Source organism: Cryptomeria japonica, chromosome 8 (genome assembly GCF_030272615.1).
Source record: "Cryptomeria japonica chromosome 8, Sugi_1.0, whole genome shotgun sequence".
In the NCBI taxonomy this organism is placed as follows: Eukaryota; Viridiplantae; Streptophyta; class Pinopsida; order Cupressales; family Cupressaceae; genus Cryptomeria; species Cryptomeria japonica.
The window spans coordinates 610480015-610502982 of record NC_081412.1 but is presented as its reverse complement, the minus strand read 5'-3'; positions in this window follow the sequence as shown (position 1 = coordinate 610502982).

The following is a 22968-nucleotide window of genomic DNA, read 5'->3' as shown; positions in this document are numbered from 1 at the left end:
TTTCCATTATCAAGCATTCATCCAATTTACCAATCCTAGAGTCACCACCCTAACCCCATCTTTACCATCTTCTTCCTTACATTTCTTAGATTGAAACATTTGTATGGTCCAAACTAGAGCCCAAAAAGAAAGGAAATGAACAAAAAAATTTAGACTTTCAAGACCTCAATGCCCACTTTGGAGAGAGAACTCTTGGAAAAAATGTCCCTAAACCTATTGATTGACCCACATCAGAAGACATAAGAGAAGCCCAAGAAGACACCAATTTCAATAAATTCATTGAGACGGTGTTGAACTCAAACCCAATCATATGTTTTGACACTCGATGCCAAGTTATCCTTAGATTTTGAAGTGTCACAAGGGGATCAACAACACATATATTGCTAGTGCTAGTGGATGTGGATTTGGACATATTCCCATATTTGGGTCGTCGTCCTCTCTTTTTCAAACCACTACCATGAGACTTATTTTTGTGAAACCACTTTATGTTCAACATCAACAACAACAAAATTCTACCTTCAAACAAACCAACCAAGGACCTCAACAACACACTCAATGTTCATGTCCGACAATGCCCAAAATGTCGAATGTCAAACAAACTATCAACAACACAATGTTGGTCAAAATTTTGGTCATAACATCAATCAAACCATTGGTCAAACTATGGGTTCTCACTACCAACAAACCTCCAACCACCAAACATACAACTACCAAACCCATCACAAACAATATTTGAACTACATTCCTCCTCCACCTCCACCACATTTCCAAGAACAAAACATGGGATTGACTCAAGGGAATTCTTTACAACCACCATATTCTTTGACCTAACAAATTCAAGCCCTCCAACAACAAATTGCCAGTATTCAATCTGGATTCCAACCAAGAAATAAATGCTTGAGGAAATATGTCCTTGTTCTTTTGATAGAAACATATGAGTGTCACCTTTATCTCTCGCCTTTGAGGTGCCTAAGTTTCATAAATTGAAGGGAAAGGGTGATCCAATAGACCACATGAGTGAATTTATATGTCTTGTCTAGAGGTGGTACACAATTAGACTTATTTTATATGCATCCTTCCATGTAGGCTAGGGGCCAAGCTATGGAATGGTTTTCATGATTACCCACTAGAATCAAGAGCTTTAATGAGCTAGTAGAGAACTTAATAGAACACTTTTCCTACAACTTTGAATATGAGATCTCCATGACCATCTTATGTAACACTAAACAAAAATGAAGAGTATTTTTTTTCTTTCTTGCAAAGATTGTGACACCTAGTGAGTAAATGTCCTTATCACATTCTTGAGAGACAATTAATTAAAATCTTTGTGCAAAACTTAAATTAGGAAATAGGTTTCCATATCCAAATCCAATGTTCAACAACATTTGATTACATCATAAAAAAAGGGTTAAACCATTGAAAGAGCCATCATCAACAAGGAACTTATTAAGCATTACAATGACACCAAGGACAACACTAGCTCTCACGACAACCCTTGCTTGTGGTCCATAAACAAGAACACAATTAATGATGGAGTTGTAGACACCAAAATTGTTAAGACCTCACAACACGTGCTGAGTCTTCTAGGACCTACTACCTCAAGAAATCAAGTAAACACCCAAAGGATTGCACCAAAACTGTTGAACACTCAGTAGGACTGAGAGGGGGGTGAATCAGTCTGAAACTTCAAAAATAGTTATCAATCAACTTATTTAACATCAACACTTGAACCATCAACACATCAAATAGGAACACATAAACACATGAACACCAAATATACATGGAAAACACAAACAAGGAAAAACCATAGTGAGAATCTAACTCACAATATGAACAACAATGTTTACAATATTTTAGGCTTGTAGCCAAGGAGTACCAGCACCTAAAGGATTTCCATAACTAAGGTGCACTACCTTAGGCAAGACACAAAAAGGACTTTCACAAATGAAGAACACTTCTTTGGAACATGATAGAATCTGTTGTCGAAGGACTCACTGTCAATCAACAACAAATGAAATAGCTACACTAAAAATGATAAGCATTCTCTTGATCATAAAACTATCCTTGAATAGTAATCAAGCAACCAATAACATGGCAAACATCTCTAACATTCTCCACTATCACAACACTCTGTCTTAATTTTAGGGCTCTCTTAATTTGATGAAGAGGTTAGGGTTCTCTTAATTTTATGTTCTTTGCGGAAAAGCTAGAATAGCTTGGTTATGGCTATAAGTAACTCTCTCTCTAGTACAAACACTTTGAAAGTTGATGACGTTGTATGTGTTATCCTATGTGAGGAAATGTGACAGAAAAGCACAAGTGAGACTTCAACATCATCAGATACTATTTTGACTATAGAGAATAGGGGAAGATCAAAGGAAAGAGGAAAAGGCTCTGGGCATGAGAAGTCATGAGGGAAGTCAAAGAAAGGACACTTTCAATCCAGAGGAAGAAAGGATTGTTGGTACTACAAAAAGTCGGGACATTTAAAGAAAGATTACTAGTCTCACAAAAACAAACTAGGAGATGGAAATTAAGATGACAAAAGCAAACTAGGAGATGGAAATTAAGATGACAGTAAGGAAGCTAATATTTTAAGTAATACTTTAAAAGATGCCTTGATTCTGTGTTTAGATAATATTAATGGTTCTTGAGTAATGGATTCAAGGCTTCATTTCATGCCACACCCCATAAAAAATATTTTCTAGATTATGTTCAAGGTGATTTTGGACATGTATATCTGGGTGATGATGAGCCCTACCAGATTGTTGGAAAAGGCAAGATAAAGATCAAGTTGCAAAATGGAAATGACTAGTTTTTGCAAGAGGTAAGGCATGTTCCTAATTTAAGAAGAAATTTAATTTCTATAGGACAATTGGGCAGTGAAAGCTGCAGAGTTTCCTTTACAGACAATCTCTAGAAGGTCACTATAGGTGCATTAGTAGTAGCTAAAGGTGCAAAGGTAGGCACATTGTATTTGTGTACTGGTAACATTTATTCTACCTTAGATGCTACAGAAAAAATTATTGCAGGGATTGCTACAATAGATGTTGCAAGGATAGATTCAAAATTGTGGCACCATAGACTTGGGCACATTAGTGAGAAAGGGATGAAAATCCTTCACTCTAAAAATTTGTTGCTAGGATTGAAGCAAATTGATTTAGAATTTGTGAAAATTGTGTTTATGGTAAACAGAAAAGAGTCAGATTTCTCAAGGTTGGGAAAGAGAAGAAGAGTGAGAAATAAGAGCTTGTGCATTCAGATATATGGGGATCGGCTCAGGTATCATCTCTTGGTGGATCTTGTTATTATGTTATTTTAATAGATGATGTAACCAGAAATCAGATGTTTTGAAATTTTTAAGAAATGGAAAGGTTTGGTTGAGAATGAGACAGGAAAAAGGTTGAAGTGTCTCAAAAATGATAATGGAGGTGAGTATTGCAGCAAAGCATTTGAAGATTACTATTCTTTCAATGAAATCCAAAGATAGAAAACAATTCCAGGAACCCCACAAGAAAATGGTGTGTCTGAGAGAATGAATAGGACCATCATGGAGCGAGAAAGGAGCATGAGATTTCATGTTGGGGGTAAGTGCACCAAGATGGTGAACAAAAAGGGGGGTATAAGTGGCCACTTTTTTTTTTTTGAAAACAGGTAAACCTGAACTTAAAAGAGCTATTTGAAGGTCATGCACTCAAAACTAGGAGTTGAAAAAAGAATAAGAATTGTAGTACTCTGAATCTAGTTTCTAAACTGCTATTTTTTAAAAAATTGGATAATATTAAGAGGGTCAAACTTTTCACGGATGAAAAACTATTCCTAATTTTTTCAGAAAAATATAACATAGCTGTTTTTGTGCACTGCACAAAATATATAGTTAGATTTAGTATTTTGCAAAACCCTTTGGTAGGATGATAGGTAAGAGTGAGATCTAGAAGTTTTGTATTTTTTGTAATTTTTTGTCTAGTATTTTATTTTTTATGATTTTTGGAAGTGACCACATCCTGAACATTTGGTACCTGTTCGTGCGATGGGCATAACTTGCATCAAAATAATCAAAAATGCAATTTTTTTTTTTAAAGTGTATAAAATCTAGTGTAGAACAATAATATATAATTTATTTTGAATTTGGTCATGTATATCAAAAGTTATTAAAAAATGGTAGACATATGTCTGTGAGGACTATGAAGGCACTGATAAAGAAAATTAAAGTTTAGTATGCTAATGTTGTCCAAAAATTAAAAAATTTATATGGTCAGAAAACTAAGAAGATGTGTGAGATTATGGTGGTAATTTTAGAGATACCCACTTCATCATTTGCAAACCTGATGATGATGAAGTCAAGAAATCATGGTGGAGGATGAAAAAATGTGTAAAGGAACAAAAAATGGGGGGAAATGGGCTTGCAAGCCTTAGGGTCATTTTCCAACCCTCTTACCAAGGCAAAACCCGCACGGGTTTTGAAGAACCAAAAGTACTATTAGCAATTCTTCATAACCCGTATGGGTTATGAAGAACTAGAAACATTTTCTTGGTTTCACAAAACCCGTACGGATTATGAAGACATAATAATGTATGCTTGTAAACTTAACATTTACTACACATGTTTTAGACATACCTAGATAATATGTGTTTATGTATGTATATATGCATATTTATAGTTATATATACATATATTTATATAGATATATGTATATTTGTATACATGCATGTACCTCTTCTTTTCCTCTCTCTCTCTCTCTCTCTTGTCTTACTTCCCCCATCATTGTCTTTGTCTATTTTGAGCCCTAATTATCTTCCTTGAGTTCTATCTCATCTCTCTCCCCCCTCACACTTCTCTATTTTTTATTCTCTCACCCTTTTCTCCTTCTCTCTCACTCTCTCTCTCTCTCTCTCTCATCACTCTCTCTCTCACTCTCACACACACACACACACACACACACACACACACATTATTCTATCCTATTCTCACCCTCCCCCCTTCTCTCTCTTTATCTCCCACTCCCCTCTCCCTCTCCCCCCTCTCCCTCCCCCTTTCGTTATCTTAAATCTCTCTTTCTCTCCCTCTCTCTCCCTCTCCCTCTTTTTATCCTATTCTCCCCATCTCTGTCCTCCCTCTCCCTTCCTCTCTTCCTCTCCCCCTCTCCTTTTCCCAATCTCCCTCTCTCTCCCTCTCCCCCTCTCCTTTCCCCAATCTCCCTCTCTCCCTCCCCATCTCCTTCTCTCCCTCTCATTTTCCCAATCTCCCTCTCTCTCCCTCTCTCTCTCCCCCCTCATCCTTTTCCCAATCTCCCTCTCTCTCCCCTCCCTCCCTCTCTCCCTCTCCCTCCCTCTCTCCCCCTCCCCATCTCCTTTTCCCAATCTCCCTCTCTCTCCATCTCCCCCTCTCCTTTCCCCAATCTCCCTCTCTCCCTCCCCCTCTCCTTCTCTCCCTCTCTCCCTCTCCTTTTCCCAATCTCCCTCTCTCTTACTCTCTCACTCTCTCCCTCCCCCTCTCCTTCTCTCCTTCTCTCCCTCTCACCCTCTCCTTTCCCAAATCTCTCTTTTTCCCAATGTCCCTCTCTCTCCCTCTCCCTCCCCCTCTCCTTTTCCCAATCTCACTCTCTCCCTCTCCCTCTCTCCCTCCTCCTCTCCCTCTCCCCCTCTCTCCCTCCTCCTCTCCCTCTCCCCCTCTCTCCCTCTCTCCCTCCCCTCTCCCCCTCTCCTTTTCCTCAATCTCCCTCTCTCTCCCTCTCCCCCTCTCCTTTCCCCAATCTCCCTCTCTCCCTCCCCCTCTCCTTCTCTCCCTCTCTTCCACTCTCCCTCTCCCCCTCTCCTTTTCCCAATCTCCCTCTCTCTCCCTCTCCCCCCTCTCCTTTCCCCAATCTCCCTCTCTCCCTCCCCCTCTCTTTCTCTCCCTCTCTCCCTCTCCCCCCTCTCCTTTCCCCAATCTCCCTCTCTCTCCCTCCCCCTCTCCTTCTCTCCCTCTCTCCCTCTCCCCCCTCTCCTTTTCCCAATCTCCCTCTCTCTCCCTCTCCCCCTCTCCTTTCCCCAATCTCCCTCTCTCCTTCTCTCCCCCTCTCCCTCTCCCTTTTCCCAATCTCACTCTCTCTCCCTCTCCCTCTCCCTTCCTCTCTCCCTCCCCCTCTCCTTCTCTCCCTCTCCCCATCTCCTTTCCCAAATCTCTCTTTTTCCCAATGTCCCTCTCTCTCCCTCTCCCTCCCCCTCTTCTTTTCCCAATCTCGCTCTCTCTCTCTCTCTCCCTCTCTCCCTCCCCCTCTCCTTCTCTCCCTCTCTCCCTCTCTCCCTCTCCTTTTCCCAATCTCCCTCTCTCTCCCTCTCCCCCTCTCCTTTCCCCAATCTCCCTCTCCCCCTCCCCCTCTCCTTCTCTCCCTCTCTCCCTCTCCTTTTCCCAATCTCCCTCTCTCTCCCTCTCCCTCTCTTTTCCTCTCTCCCTCCCCCTCTCCTTCTCTCCCTCTCCCCCTCTCTTTTCCCAAATCTCTCTTTTTCCCAATGTCCCTCTCTCTCCCTCTCCCTCCCCCTCTCCTTTTCCCAATCTCCCTCTCTCCCTCTCCCTCTCTCCCTCCCCCTCTCCTTCTCTCCCTCTCTCCTTCTCTCCCTCTCCCGCTTTCCTTTTCCCAATCTCCCTCTTTCTCTCCCTCTCCCCCTATCATTTCCCCAATCTCCCTCTCTCACTCCCCCTCTCCCTCTCTCCCTCTCTCCCTCTCCCCCTCTCCTTTCCCCAATCTCCCTCTCTCCCTCCCCCTCTCCTTCTCTCCCTCTCTCCCTCTCTCCCTCTCCCCCTCTCCTTTTCCTAATCTCCCTCTCTCACCCTCTCCCCCTCTCCTTTCCACAATATCCCTCTCTCCCTCCCCTTCTCCTTCTCTCCCTCTCTCCCTCTCTACCTCTCCCCCTCTCCTTTTCCCAATCTCCCTCTCTCTCCCTCTCCCCCTCTCCTTTCCCCAATCTCCCTCTCTCCCTCCCCCTCTCCTTCTCTCCCTCTCTTCCTCTCTCCTTTCCCCAATCTCCCTCTCTCTCCCTCTCCCCCTCTCCTTTCCCCAATCTCCCTCTCTCCCTCCCCCTCTCCTTCTCTCCCTCTCTCCCTCTCCCCCTCTCCTTTTCCCAATCTCCCTCTCTCTCCCTCTCCCCCTCTCCTTTCCCCAATCTCCCTCTCTCCCTCCCCCTCCCCTTCTCTCCCTCTCTCCCTCTCCTTTTCCCAATCTCCCTCTCTCCCTCTCCCTCTTCCTTTTTCTCTCCCTGCCCCTCTCCTTCTCTCCCTCCCTCTCCCTCCCTCTTTTCATCTCCCCCTCTCCTTTTCCCAATCTCACTTTCTCTCCCTCTCCCCCTCTCCTTTCCCCAATCTCTCCTTTTCCCAATCTCCCTCTCTCTCCCTCTCCCCCCTGCTCTGCTTTTCCCAATCTATCTATCTCCCTCTCTCCCTCCCCCTCTCCCTCTCTCCCTCTCCCCCTCTCCTTTTCCCAATCTCCCTCTCTCTCCCTCTCCCCCTCTCCTTTCCCCAATCTCCCTCTCTCCCTCCCACTCTCCTTCTCTCCCTCTTTCCCTCTCTCGCTCTCCCCCTCTCATTTCCCCAATCTCCCTATCTCCCTCCCCCTCTTCCTCTCTCTCTCTCTCTCTCTCTCTCTCTCTCTCTCTCTCTCTCTCTCTCTCCCTCTCTCCCTCTCCCCCTCTCCTTTTCCCAATCTCCCTCTCTCTCCCTCTCCCCCTCTCCTTTCCGCAATCTCCCTCTCTCCTTCCCCCTCTCCCTCTCTCCCTCTCTCCCTCTCCTGCTCTCCTTTTCCCAATCTCCCTCTCTCTCCCTCTCCCCCTCTCCTTTCCCCAATCTCCCTCTCTCCCTCCCCCTCTCATTGTCTCCCTCTCTCCCTCTCCTTTTCCTAATCTCCCTCTCTCCCTCTCCCTCTCTCTTCCTCTCTCCCTCCCCCTCTCCTTCTCTCCCTCCCTCTCCCTCCCTCTCTTCATCTCCCCCTCTCCTTTTCCCAATCTCTCTTTCTCTCCCTCTCCCCCTCTCCTTTCCCCAATCTCTCTCTCTCTCCCTCTCCCCCTCTCCTTTCCCCAATCTCCCTCTCTCTCTCTCTCTCCCCCTCTCATTTCCCCAATATATTTTAGTCCCAACAGCCTAAAAAATAGTATTGCAAGTTGTTTGAAGGCCCCACTACTTTTGCACATGATTTTCTAGGACAGTAACAGTCAGGTTTTCATATTCTTTTGTCACTTTTGCTTTGGAATGATTGATTTTTAAGTTATTTTATAATTGTTACTTTAGATAATAACAAAATCATGATCATTTGTTGTTTTTTTGATTTGATTATGATTTATTTGTCTTGTATTTTGGTTTTTTTTGAAGTTATTTTATTATTGTTACTTTAGATTATAACAAAATGATTATCATTTCTTGTTTTTTTGCTATTTGATTGTGGATTGTCATCATGATGTTATGTGTAGGACAATGGGAAAGAATAAGAGAGGAACAAATGAACAAAGAGAGGCAACAAAGGAAAGACCAAGGGAGCATATGAAGAGATTACATGAAGGTACGTCATCTAATGTACCTAATGAAAGTGATGAACATTCAACAATTGAAATTGATATGATTAATGCACAAAATCAAAATGATCAACATACACCAATTCAAATACATATGATGAATGCACCTAATGAATGCAATGAACATACACCATTTGAAAATGATTCGGTGAATGCACATGTTAATGAAATTGAAGAAGATATACCATTTGAATTTGATGTGATCAATGCACATAATGAACCTAATGAAAATGAAGAGCATGCACCAATATTAACACCTCTTAGAATAATTCATAGAAAACCAAAGTTCCTAATAGATATTGATGAAAATATTGTGAAGCCAATGCATGATAAAATTTTTGAAAGAACTTGTAGAAGAATGGTTAAAAGAATTTGGAATAACTATTTTGAAAACTTAAATCAAATTGGAAGATGCCAATTATTTGTTGAAATGATAAAAAATCTGAAATTTAGAGAGACAATGAAAATTTTGGGGTTAAGAACATCCGAAAATAATAGTGAAAGAACCATTGTGAGAAATCTTTTTGATGCATACTAAGCCATTTGTTCAAAATCACACACTAAAGATGCTAATGTTACTCATCGTGTCCTCACATCAACCATAATGGGAAAGGAAATGAAAAAATCTTGTTTAATAAGCAAAACAAGCAAGTCATTAAGGATAAGTAGAACCACATTACACTATGCCTTAGAGAGGCGAGCGAAAATTGAGGATCCTAACAATAATTCTCTTTGGGCATTCTCCGGTAGACTCCCACGCAAGGACAAGGTTGTTGTTGATGCACTAAGAATGTTAATTGAAAGATTTTGGCATGACAACATGAGGGTTTCACCCAACCAAAGAGATGTTGTTAGAAGGTGAATTGGAATTAGTAATCGTGAGCCACATCCAAAACACTATTTAGATACAACTCAAACACAATTTTATGAAAGGTTTCTTCAAAGCTTTCCTCAGATTAAAATTAGTCAAAGATTTTTTGAGATGACAAAACCATTTTATGTTAAGATTAATCATGCACGTACTACATGTTGTTGTAGGGTCCATGTTGAATTTTCCATGCATTATGATATTTATCGCTATATCTGGTGTACTTTGCACACTAACTATGTTTTGTAGGAATGTGGTCTACAAGCACCTCCTAAGACACCAAGAGAATTTATTTCAAGTGTACTATGTAGACGAGATGATGGGTGCATTTATTATACGATGATGTGTTTGAGAGGTTTTTGTCCTACATGTGGTGGTTTGCAATAGTTGCATAGATGCCTACATCTAGATAGCACACATGAAATTGGTAAGGAACTAGTTTCTATTGGAAAATATAAGTCAGTAACATATGGTGTTAAAGATGGAAAAGAATTAAAGAGGTGTGAGTTAGTGAAAAGCGATATATGCGTAGCTGATTTTATGAAGATGTTTCAAGAGAAACTAGTATATGAGTACATAGGTCACACACATAGAGTTAGATGGTTAGACAAGCAATTCAAGTTGTGTAAGGACACTTTCCCCCTCGGCACTATTGTCTCTGTCATTGATTTTGCTGAGAATTATACACTAAAGCCACAAAATGAAGTACAATCTATGTATTACCACTCTACACAAGTTACATTTTTTGTACACATAGCATTCATGCATGCACATGATAGCACCGAGGAGGACAGAAAGGTTATAAGAGAATATCACTTCTATATTAGCAGTGATCGTACACATTCCTTAGAGTTTGTGCAAGGATACTTTACAGTCTTCTATGATAGTTTAAGGGAAAGAGATATAAGATACAACCAACACTTAATATGGTCGGACAATTGCACCACACAATTCAAGAATGCAAAGATGTTCTACTAGTTGACTAGGATGCATGTTACAAGTGGTGTGCAACATTTTTGGAATTTCATTGAGGTGGGGCATGGAAAGGGAGAGCATGATGGTGCGGGAGCATGTGTGAAAAGAGCTCTTACCAAGAGGAATTGAAGTATGGAGGTGGTGCAATGTTAATAGATGCAAAAACAATTGTGCAATGGTGTAGCTCTACAATGGGACAAGGTAATGCAAATAAGTCTATGGTTTCTAGATATTTTTGGTTAATAAGTGAATCTAACATTGAAAACTATCTAGATTGTTGTACACTTACTGGATCAAGTGACATGCATTCATTTAGAAGTTCAAATGCAACATCGCTAGTTATTTATACTAGACATATTGCATTCTTTTTCTCTTCGTGTATGCATTTTTTGTTGGATGATTGTGAATCAAAAGAGTGGGTTGACCAATGGTCTTGTAGACCTTTGCAAACCCTAGATACATATCAACTTCCTAGAGCACTACAAATGAACTAGATTGAAGCATCAGTGGATTTTGACCATGTATTAGACATAGTTGAACCAAGTAACTTAGGTTGCAATGTGCTACAATTCTAAGCTTAATTTATTAGTATTAACTTATGCTGATTTTGGTATTAACTTATATCCTTCTATTAAATGCAGGTCATGTATATGCAGTTATTGCGGATGAGAACAACGAAGAAGGAACAAATTACTTTTTGTGTCATTGTATTGAGGCAAAAAAGAAATTGAATTCTACAGTGGTTGATGGAGAGGGTATTGAGTACCCAATAGGATCCATTGTTGTGATAGGGACATCCCTTAGAAGGTACCACGTTGTTGTGTCGAGTTGTATTGAGACCTCTTAAACTCATTTATTTAGCAATCATTGTATTGATTTTGGCATTATTCTTCTATAAAATGTAGGTACCCTATCAAAAATTCTAATGCCTGGTTGTTTGAGGACTTTGAGACACATAGACATATTCTTCATTACTCAAACCTTCTTGTTGCAACAAATATTCATTTGATTAAATATCGTGGTAGACCTCTTAACAAGGATTTGTGGAAAGTTCGTGAATCAGACCATAAGGCAATACTTGAGACACTAAGGTTTAGAGCTGATCCAAAAGGTTCATTTGATTCATTTTGGGCCATCTAGAAGAATAATTCTACAATATGGTAGAATAATTTTGACAATTTTGTATATATCTTTTGCGAAACGTTGTAAATTAGCTTTTTTGGATGTGCTCTACATGCATATGAGCTGTAATATGCATATGAGCTATAATGTGCATATGTAGATGCCAAATTTTGTATATAAAAATATCAATGAGTTTTAATGTGCATATCTAGATGCTAAATTTTGTATTAAAAAACAACAATGAGTTGTAATGTGCATTATCTAGATGCTAAGTTTTGTATAAAAAAACAACAACGAGATGTAATTTGCATATTTAGATGCAAAATTTTGTAAATATAAATAGTAATGAGCTTGACAGTTTATATAAGATGGCAAATTTTATATATGAAAGTGTCCATGGGGCTGATTTGCAAATTTTCAATATGAATATGCAATTTTTTTTTCCAAGTGTTTTGGGAAAGTTTTGAGTTATTATTGAATTACCCAATTTGAAGGGCTAGTACGAATAGTTCAAATCCAAGATAATATTTTGGTAGCCAGCGACAACATGACCGGATAGGTTCAAACGGATCGTTCATAAGTGCCACGGTCTCTGAGTTACGCTATGTCAAAGTTTGACCATTTTTTCTGCTTTGAGCGCTCAACGGAAAACGTCGCTACGAGATGGCTCGTGACAATCGGACGTCTTGGGGAGAGAGACAAGGGAACACCTAGTGTAAACCTAGCCACTCGGATGTGCTCACACTGATGGTTCATTCCCACGACAAGCAGAACAAAAGATGCACTATTGTGCCACCTCTCACTGACAGCTTTTGACGGTTTTTGATGCAACAGAAAAAATCTCACCATAAGAAAATGGAATTGAGTTGCCCAAAACCAAGATAGGATTTTGGTAGGTATCAACAACATGACCCCATAGGTTCAAACGGATCGTCCATAAGTGCCACGGTCTCCGAGTTACGCTATGTCAAAGTTTGACCCTTTTTTTTGCTTTGAGCGCTAAAGGGAAAACGTCGCTATGAGGTGGCTCGTAACGATCGAATGCCTTGGGAAGTGAGACAAGGGCACACCTAGCATAAACCTAGCCACCCAGATGCGCTCATGCTGATGGTTCATTCCCACGACAAATAGAACGAAAGATGCACTATTTTGCCACCTCTCACTAACGGCTTTTGATGCGATAGAATAAATATCACCACAAGAAAATGAAATGGAGTTGCCTAAAAACAAGATAGGATTTTGTAGGTAGTGATAACACAACCCCATAGGTTCAAATGGATTGTCCATAAGTGCCATGGTCTCCAAGTTATGCTATGTCAAAGTTTGACCATTTTTTCCGCTTTGAGCGCTCAAGGGAAAACGTCGCTATGAGGTGGCTCGTAATGATCAGATGCCTTGGGGAGAGAGACAATGACACAAATAGCATAAACTTAGCCACCCAGATGTGCTCGCATTGACGGTTCATTCCCATGACAAGCAGAACAAAAGATGCACTATTTTGCCACCTCTCACTGACGGTTTTTGATGCGACAGAAAAAATCTCACCACAAGAAAAAGAAATGGAGTTGCCCGAAACTGAGATAGGATTTTGTAGGAAGTGATAACACAACCCCATAGGTTCAAATAGATCATCCATAAGTGCCATCGTCTCTGAGTTACGCTATGTCAAAGTTTGACCATTTTTTCCACTTTGAGCGCTCAAGGGAAAATGTCACTACGAGGTGGCTCGTAACGATCAGATGCCTTGGGGAGCAAGACAAGGGAACACCTAGTGTAAACTTGGCCACCCGAATGCACTCACACTAACGGTTCATTCCCATGACAAGCAGAACGAAAGATGCACTATTTTGCCACCTCTCACTGATAGCTTTTGACGGTTTTTGATGCATAAGAAAAGAGAATCGAGTTGCCCGAAACCGAGATAGGATTTTTTAGGAAGTGATAACATGACCCTATAGGTTCAAATGGATCATCTATAAGTGTCATGGTCTTTGAATTACATTACGTCAAATTTTGACAATTTTTTCTGCTTTGAGCGCTCAAGGGAAAACATCGCTACGAGGTAGCTCGTAATGATCAAACACCTTGGGGAGAGAGACAAGGGAACACCTAGCATAAACCCAAACACTCAGATGTGCTCATGCTAATGGTTTGTTCCCATGACAAACAAAACAAAAGATGCACTATTTTGCCACCTCCCACTGACAGCTTTTGACAGTTTTTGATCCAACAGAAAAAATCTCACCACAAGAAAATGAAATCGAGTTGCCCGAAATCAAGATAGGATTTTGTAGGCAGCGATAACATGACCCCACAGGTTTAAATGGATCATCCATAAGTTCCACGGTCTTTGAGTTAGGCTACGTCAAAGTTTGACCATTATTTTTGCTTTGAGCGCTCAAGGGAAAACGTCGCTACGAGGTGGCTCGTAATGATCGGATGCTTTAGGGAGAAAGACAAGGGCACACATAGCATAAAACCAACCACCCAGATGCACTCACACTGACTGTTTGTTCCCACGACAAGTAGAATGAAAGATGCACTATTTTTCCATCTCTCACTGACAGCTTTTGACAGTTTTTGATGCAACAGAAAAAATCTCACCATAAGAAAATGGAATCAAGTTGCCCAAATCTGAGATAGGATTTTGTAGGAGGTGACAACACAACCCCATAGGTTCAAATGAATCATCCATAAGTGCCACCTGGATGTGCTTGCGCTGACGGTTCATTCAACTCTTCTTTTATAGGTGATGAAATGATGAACTTCACTCCATAAGCATGAAATGATGAACTTAAGCATGAAATGTCTTAATTGGTTCTTGAAATGATGAACTTCACTCCATAAGAATGAGTTTATGAAATAATAACTTCACTCCAGTCTCTTCATGCATGAAGGACTCAAAGCAAATTCACTCAATCAAAATACAAAATATCAACATTACCGTATTAGTACTTGGGTATACACAATATGAGCAATAGATAGTTTAAAAGTATACACCATATGAGTGACAAGTAATGAACAAATTGGATCACATTTCAAGACATATACACAACTAACAAATTTGATCATATTTCAATAGCAAATAACTAAGTTTCAGGAATATCATGTTTCATATATATCAATGAACAAATTGGATCAAATATCAAGTTTCATATATATCAAAATGAACAATAATCATGTACATATATCAAAAAATGGCATAGATGCCAAATCAATAATAGTTACAAAAATGTGGCATGTGCCATGTCTGTCAAAGTTGATATATACATATACAAATGTCGAATATATAAAAAATTGGCCCTTCAATGACCACAACTATAACTATATGTCTCTATCTGTATCTATGACTATGGTAGATCATCAAAATCGAGCCTCTTCGAAGCAGTACGTGGCTGCAAAAGGACAATTCAAATGTCTAATCAGATATATTTTCTCAATATAACATCAAAATAACTAATCACTGAACTCTAAATTGTTTGAAGTTGAAATGTTGATTACCTCATCTTTGTCTTCTACAATTTGGTGAGGCTGAGGATCCGTGGGATGTCCTGCAGGAGGCTGTAACTGGTAAAACAACATTAATACATGTTAATGACATATATGTCAAATAACACATAATAACTAAAAATGAATAGACTAAAAAACTAAAGCATACCAGAGCCTCAAATAGATGTGTTGTGGTCATAGAAGGCAAAGTCACAGATGAATCAATTACGACCATTTCTATATCCATGGTAAGTGATCCAAAAGGAATTAACTAGACGGTTTCACCTCTGTTGTACACTTAGTGAAAAGGAGTTGATCTAAGATAGACATACCTTTTGCCTTGGTTGTGTTGGATCCCATAATATACGTGTAGGACTTCTACTGAAATGGAATGGTAGAATAAGAGTAGGAAGTTTGCAAGGGGCCTGTAATAGTTTAAAGACAATCATACAAGTTAATAACCCAAAGTTGTTGACAAACTAGATAAAACAAATATTTTTAACATATGTAGAAAAAATGCACACTGAAGCCTTGTATAGTTCTCCTATAACCTTAGGAGGCCTTTGTCGAATCTGATGCAACTATTACAATTTCTTGTATGAAAAATGATAACATATGATATAGACATAAAAGGATTTAGTTATTTTGAACAAGTAAGAATGCAATCCAAAGTGAATATGAAGATATCACCTCTTCCCTCTGCTAAACCTCATCGACATCAGGTGCATTCATTAATTCCGTAAACCCCATATGTTTTTGTATATAGAACAAATAAATTAAGTGCATTTATCAATATCTACATATACATGTTTAATCATAATACATTTCAACAATTGAATTTAAATTGTAGTGAATTACCTTCTGTCGTTTGGGTGTCCGAGAGGATATCTTTTTCTGCCTCAGAGTGCTAAAGGATGGCTTTCTCACATGAGATGTCCTCGAGCAGGTGGGGTAAACTAATGGAAAAAAATTAACATAAGGGAAAAGAGCATGTATTTAATATATCACTTAAGTAAAAAATGTATAAATCTAAATGGTACCGCATAGCTATCTTGGCCAAAATCAATAGCTAAAAGCATGATATCATCAAGTTGGGACATCTTAGCCACTAATAAGCCCTACAAAATATCAAGTAATGATACATATAATTAACAAAATATATTTTGAATCCAATGTATTATTATATTTTTAACAAATTTACAAATCTTTACCTCTGGTGGCGAAACTACTCGTGACCATGGAGTCAATTGAATAGTATGTGGTGTACTCCCACCACCTGTTGTACCCTGCAATGCATTTTATTTATATGTCACTTTAAATTGTTCTAAAAATAAAAATTCATTTCTTTTTATAAGATTTAGTCACTTAATTGATAACATGTCATAAACAGAATTAAACGCACCTGTGTCTGATAAAGAGGGTACAACATATTGAGCAGTTCGTCGGTGAGGGCCACATCCTCTGCAATGGAAGCATGGCATCTACTCCCGCAACATGTACATGAATGAGATGTCCCACCATCCTCATCCGCATCAGTGTCTACACCAGAACATACACCCTGGCAGGTGGGGCACATATGTTGAATGGGCTGGCTTGTGCCAAATGATGTATGAGGTGTTTCTAATGAAGGAAGTGCCACTGAGGAAGGAGGTGCTACTGATGAAGGAGGTGTTGCTGATGAAGGAGGTGTTGTAAGTGTTAGTACATCCTCTGCTCTGACCAGCTATGTCCCATGCTGAACAATGACATCAGTCAATGATGCAGCTGCCTGAAGAGTCTGTAATTCCATAGACTCCTTCAAGGATATAGGGACAGTGACATGAACCGTGGGTTTAGGAGCTATACGCCTCCTATGTTGTGGATCTACCACCCTATGGGCCCCAGGTCTATCCTGTGCAAAGCCTCTCCCTCTACCATAAAATTGTCAGATGTCAAAGTAATTCGGCTTCTCGCTAAGGATAAACTCACAATACAACTTTCTCAAAAAATATAGAGGCACCTCCCAATTATTGCAAGGTGGTTGGTCAAATACCATATACCACCTATCCCAAAAAGCATCTTTCAACCTAGCATGAACACACCAATGTATAGGAAACCGAGTCATATTTAGTTCTAGGTTGTTACTGGTTACAGGATCGGTGAAAAGAGCACATATGTCAGCTTCAACTATGCCCTTTTTCTTCACTTGATCATATGACAACCCATCCACATAAAATGCTTGACATCTATCCCTCCATGAACCCCATTTCGTAACCTCCATAGATACCTCATTTGCACTATTAGCCATTGTTTCTAGTGTTCTGGCAAGGGTTGAGTGGTGCTCAAGCTTAGAGGTCCTCAACCTATTCACTAATATAGAAATTTGGGCACTATTTTGTGTAAGCCGATTGATGAGATCCTCTTGTGTGGCATCTACATGATCTAATGGAGGACATGGAGGGTTTCAGGGTGGTGGTGGTTGTTGAGGAGCAACATTTTCAGGATTTTGAGGGTTTTCTTATTTCTCTTGTGCAATGTTAACATGGTTTTCTTGTGTTGCTTGTGCAAGAGGAGGTTTGTTGTCTATTTCGTTTTTGGGGATTGCTTGAAGAATCAGATATCAAATTAATAAAAACAAAACTTAAATCAATTAAAAAACCCTAATTTAATTAAAATGCAAAGAAAAACAATCAAAAAAATCAAATCTTACCTATTCGATGGGGTGCCATTGTTGAAAATTGCTTTTGATGATGGGAAAATAAAAAATTGTTGCAAACTCGTGTGGGTTCAATGCTTTTTTTTGCTTCTCCTTACTGTTGTTCCACAGGTTTTGGCATTGAAAATGGCCAAAACTCATGGCCTAAACAAAAGAAATATGTTTCTCAAAACATGTACGGGTTTTGAGAAACATTAAATTTTTTTCTTTAAAAAATATGTTTCACTTTGGGTTTTTTAAATTTTTTTTTATCTAGGCTTGGTAAGGCTTGGTGTTACCAAGCCTAGCATGTTTTTGAAATTTTAGAACCCTTATGGGTTATGAAAAATTTTGTTTTTTTTGGCATGTGACCACTTTTATATTCACCATATTAGCGCACTTACCCTTGGACTACCCCTACAATTTTGGACAGATGTTGTACATACTATTGTTTATTTGATAAATAGAGGACTTTCAAATCCTTTGGATGGTTGCATTCCAGAGGAGGCATGGACTGGTAAAAAGGTAAACTATTCTTTTCTAAAAACCTTTGGTTGTGAAGCTTTGGTCCATGCTGATAAAGAAAATAGAACCAAGCTTGATGCTAAATCTAAAAAATGTACCTTCATTGGATATGGAATTCATAACTTTGGTTATCAATTATGGGATTTTTAAAATCAGAAAATAATTAGAAGTAGAGATGTTATATTCAATGAGAAGGTCATGTATAAAGAACAGATGCATGAACAGGTCAAAAAGGAATATGTGGTGCTGGATGAGATTCCTAAAAATAAAATGTCATTGGTACCTAATGCTCAGCAACAACAAAATATCCCACAAACTCCTACAAGTGATAGACGTTCTACAAGGTTAAGTAGGCCTCCTAAAAGATTTTCTCCTTCTTTATATTCTATTTTATTAACTGATTCCGGTGAACTAGAAGGATATGAAGAAGCAATGCAGGTGGATGTCAAATAGCAATGGGAGCTAGGCATGAAAGAAGAAATGGATTCCTTGATGAAGAATCAAACTTGGGACTTAGTCCCATTACCTACAGGAAAAAGAGCCTTTCCAAATAAATGGGTTTACAAGCTAAAGGAGGAGGATGGATGACAGAAAATATATAAGTCCATACTCATGGTTAAAGGTTTTGAATAGAAAAAGGGTATAGATTTGGATGAAATATTTTCTCCAGTTGTAAAAATGACTTCAATTAGAACTATTCTAAGTCTTGTGGCTACAGAAGACTTGCATCGTGAACAACTAGATGTTAAAACAACTTTTCTCCATGGGTATTTAGAGGAATAAATCTACATGTTGTTGGCATATGCACACTCCAATGAGACATTTTAGGTGATTGAAGGTTTTGTCATTGATGGCAACCTTACATTCCTATGACACCAGCAAGGCATTCCATCGGCACTAGCAAGATTAGACTCTACACCGGCACTCAGATCACCGGCACTGGCAGTGAAAGGTAGCATACCGGCACAAAGGCCGACGGGATTTTTGTTGTAATATATTTTGTTTATTATTTGTAAAATCATTGTAAGCCGACTTGGCAAGTTGTAAAATGACTCTTATATAAGAGAGATCATTGTAGAACATTTTGTGTAAGGATGAGAAATGTAATTTGGTGAAATAAGGAAAACCTATTATGCAAATTATAGGTTAAGGGTTTATGTAAGAAGCGGAGCAAAAACCGGTACTAGATCTGACATTATAGATGCTACTTTGAAGCAGTACAAGACACTAGATTTATATAATCCATTTTGTAAGTCAGTGAGACTTGCTATTTTGTATTTGAGCAGTGAGCTCTAGGCAATTGGCCTTCTTGCATGTGTAGGCCCCTCTTGTAGCAGTAATATTCTCTTATTGGCTAGTAAGTGAATATTGTGGATCACAAATCCCACTGAGGTTTTTCCCACACCAAATTTCCTTGTTAAATCCTTGTGTTATGGTGTGTTTTTCATGTGGTTGTTTTTATCTCTGTTTATTGCATTACTTTCTATTTACCGGTACACAGTATTAATATGTTCTACATGTTTTAAGTCAAGAAAATCTATTAACCAGTTAAATACTGATTCACCCCCCCTCTCAGTATCTATGGGAATCCTAACACATGCAACAACCATAGGGATATGAGGTCAAAGGTAAGGGGTTAGTGTGCAAGTTGAAGAAGAGTTTGTATGGCCTAAAGAAAGAACCTCAACAATGGTATTTGAAATTTGATAGTTTCATGGTTGAACAAGGTTACCATAGATGTCATTTTGATAATTGTGTTTGTTTTAAGAGATTGGATAATGGTAGTTATATTATCATGTTACTTTATGTTGATGACATGCTTGTTGTTGGGTCTAACATGCATCTTATAAATGAACTTAAACAGAAATTAGCAAAGTCATTTTCTATGAAGGATTTGGATGCAGCTAAGAAAATCCTTGGTATGAGGATTTCACAGGACAAGAAAAATAGAACATTAACTTTGTCCCAAAGTGAGTACATATAAAGAAGGTGTTGAAAAGATTCAACATGCCAAATGCAAAAGCAATTGGTACACCTTTGGCTAGTCATTTCAAGTTGACTATGGAGATGTGTCCAAGCATAGAGGAAGAGGTAAATAAAATGTTTAGCATCTCGTATTCATCAACTATTAGCAGTCTGATGTATGCGATGGTATGCACACGACCAGATATTGCACATGCAGTGGGAGGTGTGAGCGGGTATATGAGAAATCCTGGAATGGAACATTAGAATGTTGTCAAATGGATTATCAAGTATTTGAGAGGTACTTTTAGCAAGGCATTATATTTCAAAGGATCAAATACTTCTCTACGAGGATATGTTGACTCCGATCTGGCAGATGATATTGATACAAGGAGGAGTACTACAGGGTATGTTTTTACTGTAGGGGGGACTACAATTAGTTGGATTTATAAACTACAAAAGGTTGTTCTGCTTTCAACCACTGAGGCTGAGTATGTAGCTGCTACTGAAGCTAGCAAGGAGATGCTTTGGTTACAATGTTTTTTGGAGGAATTGGGCCGAATGTAGGAGGATAGCCCATTGTATATTGATAGCTAGAGTGTCATTCATTTTGCAAAGAATTATGCTCTTCATTCAAGGACAAAACACATTTAGCTTAGGTACCACTTCATGCGGTCTGTCTTGGACGATGGCCAGTTATGGCTTGATAAGATTCACATAAGTGACAATCTTGTAGATATGTTCATGAAGTTAGTCCCATGGGAGAAGCTGATTTCCTCCTTAGTTTCTCTCAAGCTTCTTGACTTAAAATCATGGAATTAAGGAACAACTAAGTCCAAGAGTTTTATCCAATGGGAGCTGCAAGTTTAGCAGTGTCATCTAGAATCAATCTCCAAGTGGGAGATTGTTTTGTGCAAAGCCTAATCAGTCTCCAAGTGGGAGATTGTTGATATGTAGTGACTGATCATGAAAGTAATGTACACTAGTTATGTATCCTCATTGGGGTTTGGGAAAAAACAATTTGTTGTTTTTTTGTTGGAAAAAAATTGGCATTGAAAAAAACCCGAAAAATAACTGACTTTGAGTGTTTCCCTAAAAATTGCTTGTTATAAGCTGTTGAAATGTAAAAGGGCATTGTAATGGTATTGTATTGATTTATTGGATAGTAACAAAAGATTGGACAACTATTTTCTGTGGATGTAGCCCATCTTGGGTGAACCACATTAAATCTCTGTGTTATCTGTGTTATGCATTTTTCTTCATCTTTTGTGTTTGCATCTGTATATAATTGTTAATTTGTATTTTCTCTAGATCTGCCTAAACCCTAACACTTTTTTCTCCCACAACAACTCTCTCCCTCTTTGACAATAATGAAAAAGGTTACATAAATAAAAATATACTAACCACTCATACCGTTGCTCCGTTGAGAGCAACAATAACATCAATCTAGGAACAAAGATACGCACTAAGTCTCCCCCTGGAAAGATGCATCACCAAAATTGCATCATGTTAGAAGAGGGGGGATAATAACCCCTAACTTATGTCTGAGATAATCTAAAGCATCCTTCACCAACACCTTTATAAAAATATCTACTATCTACTCTAATGTAGAAATGTATTCCAGACTAACTTCTTTTTTAGAAACCCTCTCTCTCAAAGAAGGATAATGAATTGAAATGCATTTAGTCCTTGAATGCATAACTAGAATCTTTGGAATGTTTATAGCACTGATATTATCACCCATAATAGGAAGAGCTTCATCATACACAACTTTGATATCCTTAAGAGTCTACTTCATCCATAAAACTTGAGTACACCAAGATGCACTATCTCATTTGACTATAGAATCCAATGAAAATTTTTGACGAAAGATGCATAATTAGATGTTTCATTGAATACCTGTGGCATTTAATGTGAAATTTCCAATTTTTAAAAATTTATGCCTGACATTCATCAGAATTTCGACAAAAATATTTTTTGTTGGAATTTGGACGAATGTTTTTTTAATAAATAAAAGTGATCTCGACAATTTATAAATGACTAATTTGATCATTAGATAAAATACACAACTAAACATTAGATTTATGTTTGGACAATAGTTATATATGTGTGTGTATGTGTGTCTATATATGTGTGTGTGTTTGTGTGTGTGTGTGTTGGTGTGTGTGTGTGTGTGTGTGTGTGTTTATCTATATATATATCTTAATAAATATATAAATATATATTTATATTTTTTAATATAAATAAATAAATATTATTATTAAATATATTATATATTTATATATATTTTTATATGTGTATATATATGTATATGTGTGTATATATAAATATATATATTTAATATAATATATATTTAAGTTACACCAAGTTATGGGTACCTAACATCATGGTCCCACACTATGATGCTAGTCATAATTAATTATTTTAATTTCCATAAAAAACTTCCAGCCACAATCCTAATGGGTTGTGCACAGAATCTCATCAATTAGATTATTTTAATCTCTACCATTGGATCTTAGGGCTTTAAAGGGAAACCTTAACATATATTAAGATGGAAAGTAACCCTATTCTCTCATTTGAACATTTTCTCAAGCTTTCTAACCCTAGCCTCCTCCATTGAATCTATTATTGCAGGTTTCTCAAAAGTGCTTCATCAAACAAGTTATGGAATCAAAGATCTAATTTTTTTCTTATATTGTTTGCAGATTTGCAGGTTGGGAAGAAGTGGTGGCCATATGCATTTGTGGGAGATCAAAATTTCCATTTTATTTGTTTTGGTTTTGCACCAATTTTATTTTGAGATTTTTTTCTT